This window comes from Sphaeramia orbicularis, chromosome 7 (genome assembly GCF_902148855.1).
Source record: "Sphaeramia orbicularis chromosome 7, fSphaOr1.1, whole genome shotgun sequence".
In the NCBI taxonomy this organism is placed as follows: Eukaryota; Metazoa; Chordata; class Actinopteri; order Kurtiformes; family Apogonidae; genus Sphaeramia; species Sphaeramia orbicularis.
In genome coordinates, this window is record NC_043963.1 from 53,666,590 (window position 1) to 53,671,810 (window position 5,221).

At 41.4% G+C, this 5,221-nt stretch overlaps 1 long non-coding RNA gene across 1 annotated transcript; it reads left to right on the plus strand.

Moving 5' to 3' along the window:
- The first annotated feature begins 201 nt into the window (after positions 1-201).
- Positions 202-2,706, plus strand: LOC115423149 (uncharacterized). Its single transcript, XR_003935917.1, has 3 exons — positions 202-251; positions 493-539; positions 1,884-2,706. It is a non-coding gene; the product is annotated as an uncharacterized LOC115423149 (long non-coding RNA).
- Positions 2,707-5,221: the final 2,515 nt, after the last annotated feature.

Sequence of the window (5,221 nt, forward strand, 5' to 3'; positions counted from 1 at the left end):
ATGCATTCACAGACTCTGTTCAATGACTAACTCCACTCATCTCCATCCTCAGTTTATGGATGTGATGTTTTGTTTTGCAGATTGTCAGGATGTCTGATCACAGAGGAAGGATGTTCTTCTCTGGTCTCAGCCCTAAAGTCCAATCCGTCCCATCTCAGACTGCTAGATCTGAGCTACAACCATCCAGGAGCCTCAGGACAGGAGCTGTCTGCTCTAGTGGAGGATTCACACTGGAGACTGGACGCTGTCAGGTATGGACTGAGCTGATGCACACACAGATAATGGCAGATAGAACAGGTAGAGCTGACAGGAACCATCTGTCAGGGCTGGGATCCATCCTGTATGAAGGTCCAGCCCATGTTCAAAGACAAACAGACTCAGTCAGTGATTCAGAAGGAACCATTTAGTGGATGTGAACAGAAAAGCTTCAGTAGATCAGAGGATAGAATGTCCATGTTTCCAGCTGACCTCTGACCCTCCTCCTCCTTTCAGGTTGGATCCTGCTGGAGTCCGATGGTTGAAACCAGGTCCATGGAGACGTAAGTGTGATTTCATTAGATTGATTCAAACCAACTTGAACCCAAACTGGGACCTGGTTCCACATTATAAACATCTGAAGTGTTCATGAAAACAGTCGGTTTAGTGGAAGGATGAGCTGATAGCTGATTGGTCAGGACTGGCACCACATGGACCCACATACCCTGAGCAGTGAGTCCTGAGGTCCAGTCCCAGACTATTTAGTGCAGATCAGAGCTCTAGTGTCTTTATGAACATTTACAGTCTGTACTGTCACTGTGTGACAAAGAATTAAATGTACAAACAATAATTCAGGGGCCATTCTACATCTGAACATGGATGGGTTTCATTATGAACGTCTGTCTGACCCACTGCATCAACACAAAACCATTAAACCTACAAAAATAACAACAATTCAACCAAACACAAAATACTGCGACTCCTAAACCAAACTAATCAAAGTCCGTGGTTGGGTCCATGGTTCAGTCTGTGGTTGGGTCCAGTCTCTTCTATATGGATTCATCAACACAATCCAACATGTCACATCTGTGTTTTTAGTCAATTTCCACATTTCAGTCCTGTGGTGGATCCATTAAACCAGTTGGTTCCAGTGGGCCGTCCTTCACTGGACCATTTGTGTTTGTTGGTTTTTTTTCCTGCTGTCAACATGATTGTAAACACACACATTTGATCAGAGCCCTGAAGCTGCTGGGACATGTGAGCCCAGTCCAAACCATGACACAAACATTCAACCTTCATGTTGAACACTGGTCCATCCTCTGATTGTCTTCAATGCAGATTCATGGTCATAAACCTCAGAATGGTTTTGGCCGTCAGCTCCATCCAGCCTCTCTCTGGACTGTTTGGATGGTGCTCTGATCAAATCCATGCACACATTTGGACACTTCCACTCACTTGTTCTTTTCAACACTTCCTTTAATGGTTCACATATTGAATTGATCCAAACCTGGGGCTCAAATCCATCATTTGTCCCATTCTTTGTGTTTCTGTCAATAACTGAAAATATGTTCAATACCATTTAATTTTCTGTTTGACAAAGAAGGAAAATCCAGTCCTTTAGAAATGTTGAATCTGCTGTTTCTGATCAGGAAAATCCAACAGGAAAATCAAATCTATTCTGTTTTTATTGAACGTCTGTTGGTGAAAATGTGCTCAGAAACAACAGATCTGTCTATAAAACACTGGATTTATCTGTTATTGATCAGTATTGATCAGAGTCAGACTCACACATGATCCATCCATCAGTAACAGTTGAATTGATCCCAGTGATGTGATCAGACTGTCAGTCAATCAGCTGATCACTGATCAATAACTGCAGCTGGATTGTGTTTTCTTCTGTCCATCAGATTTCTGTGAACTCACCCTGGATCCAAACACAGCGAATGATTGGCTCAGACTGTCTGAGAACAACAAGAAGGTGGAACGAGTGAAGGAGCTTCAGTCATATCCTGATCATCAGGACAGATTTGAGGTCTTTCCTCAGGTGATGTGTTCAACTGGTCTGACTGGTCGCTGTTACTGGGAGGTCCAGTGGAGTGGATTGGTTTATATATCAGTGACTTACAGAGGAGTCAGAAGGAAAGGAGACGGTGATGATGGTGTGTTTGGAGGAAATCATCAGTCCTGGAGTCTGGTCTGTTGTGGAGATGAATACAGTGTCTGTCATGAAAACAAATGCACAGACCTCCCTCCGTCCTCCTCCTCTCTCTCCCTCCTCTTCTCCTCCTCCTCCTCCTCTGGTACAGTCTCAGTGTATGTGGACTGTCCTGCTGGATCTGTGTCCTTCTATAGAGTCTTCTCTGACAAACTGATCCACCTCCACACCTTCAAAACCACATTCACTGAACCACTGTTTGCTGGATTTGGACTCTATGGTCCTGGATCCTCAGTGTGTTTGTGTGATGTGTAGATCTGTTGTGTTGTTGTGTTCATGGACATGTGGTTGTGTAGATGTGAACACAAACATCTGGACTTTCTACTGCTCACATTTCATAAACAGCCTTTAGTTTTAATGTGTGAGAGGTGTTGGTCCATAAATGTGAATGTGAGCCTTACTGCCACCACCTGGTCTGGAGTGGGAACTACAACTGTACGTCCAAACTGACCAAACAACTCATTTATGTCATTATTCAATGATTTGAATCTAATTAAAGCCTCAACTTCACCATTAGTAAATATGTGTGTGACAGGATCTGATCCATAAACTATGAACATAAATATATGACCCATTAAATGATCATGTGTAAAGGCTGATCAATGTTTACATGCAGGATTTTTACCACAATGTGGAACTGTTCAACTACACAAACTGATGATACATTGGATTATTTCACTTTAGCCCTTGTTGTAATTATGCCTTTTATTTTAAGTCACTTTTAGGAACAGATTTCTTCTTCCAGGTCCAAGTGGTTTCTATGGTGATGTCACTTCATGGAACCAAGTGATATTAAACACAGGAATCAAAATCATGTGATCCAGAGACAACGACAGCAAAAGGTCATTTTATCAACAACATGTATAAAAACTTTATTAATTCAATTCTATGTCCATATATATAGATGTAGGTGTGAGTATCTGCCCTATCCATTCTGTGGCATGTTCAGCATGTGCACAGCTGGAAACAGTATTTATAGGTTTTGTTTTGTTTTTTTTTTTTATTTGTTGGCCACGTTTTTACATTTCCTCTTGTGTATATGTTCGTTGTACTAACTGAATGCTATTTTTTGCTCTCGAGTGCTTTGTTTGAGCTCCACTCTTGCTGTAAATCTGGAATTTCCTCTTGTGGGACTAATAAAGGAATATCTTATCTACCACAACAGTCAGTTCCAGGGTGTATTTACTGTCCATAATCAATACAAATTTAATCTGTGACACAGTTCACATTATTGGAACCAAAGAGGCCGGACTCTTTAATGCCATTTGTTCGGTTCATTGAATTAGTTCTACTCCTGGTTTTGATGCTTGTAGCTGCGATTGTGTCGTTACTATGGAGAAGGTGGTTCTCCACAGCTGATGCATTTGAAGACGTTACTGTGGAAGAAGGACACAGTGTGGTGTTTGAAACCCTGACACTAACCTGCTTGGACTGGTTGACACACAGTGGATTTGCCAGATGTGGACAGGATGGAGCTTCAACCCCTCGCTGAACGACAGTCCCATCTGAAGAGCATCAGAGGACAAGTCTGCACGTACCATCAGCTCCACAACACCATCATATATGCCTGGGGTTCCAGTCCCTGGATCAACACAAAACACCAACACAACTCTAAAACAGTTCTGGGATGATTCAGCAAACAGGAGTTCACAACCACACATACATTCTTCTGTAGGTTAGCTGTGGTAATTACCAATGCTGTTCATTTAGGGCAGCTGTGACATAAACCCTACATTGGATGGTGGTCTAATAAATGTATTCATCACTGTAAATAAATGTATATTTATCCATGTTTACTGTAGTAGATCATTTGGACTTGGTCATGTTAGTAGTAGTTGTCCAACTGTAAAGGTGTGTCCAGCCCTGCCCTGGTCCATCTAATCTAATATCAATATGGACTGAAATCCACAGGACGGAACCTTTACCTCAACAAACACTGTGGACACTCTCTCAATAATCCTCCTGTCAGTCTGCACTTCTGAGCCTCTGTCAGTGTGGGCTGATGGACCACCACCAACAGTTGGGTTTGGATCTGATCTGGGTTCCTGATGGTTCTGTGGACCTTCTGGATGCACTGTCTTTTGTTCATGTCCTGGATGAGGCAAGAAAAAAAACAACAACATTTGATGGAAACAAATGTAGAAAATCAGTCTATTCCTTCAACTACTACCTGGTGGATGGGTTTGTGGTTACCTGACTGTCTGTTAGCATGTTGTGTATTTGTGACAGAAGCTGTGGTCAGGTTCTTCACATGCACAGAAAACCACACATGTATTGCTTCAGGTGTGAATGGCATCAAGTCCATTCCTTTGTTCAGGGTGAGAGTACAAAATACATCTGCACACCAAACATTCACTGGACACGACAGCCCTAAAACCCTTTAGCCCAGTGTTTTTCAACCTTGGGGTCAGGACCCAATGTGGCGTCCCCTGGAATTCAAATGGGGTTGCCTGAAATTTCTAGTAATTGATTAAAAAAAAAAAAAAAAAAAAAAAAAAAAAAAAAAAAAAAACTTTCCAATAAAAAATATATGGTGAGTTGACAGAGACAATCACATACATAAAAGACATGATAAACTGTGAGTCTGAAACTGAAGCACTGTGGTTCTGTTCATCTGTCAAATGTTCATTATGGTCAGTTTCAGATGCTGCAGCTCTTTCATAATTCATAGTTTGAGTTCTTGTTTGTTCAGTATTAATTGTCAGCCTTGTAATTCCAAGCTGGACTGACTGTACATATCATGACCAAGGAAAATCAAACTCTCCCTTTGTGCAGTAATCTACACCTGGATTTACTGTCTCCGTCCAAAATAACATACATTATATAGACTAAATGTCCTCTAAAATTAACCTGTATTTGAAACATAGAATAGAAAACTACTACATGATCAAAAACACATTCATTTTAACAAAAAAAAAAAGTCTCAGTTTTGAATGTCTGGGGTCGCTGGAAATGTGTGATGTTAAAATGGGGTCACAAGACAAAAAAGGTTGGAAACCACTGCTTTAGCCCTTCCAGGTGAACACACAT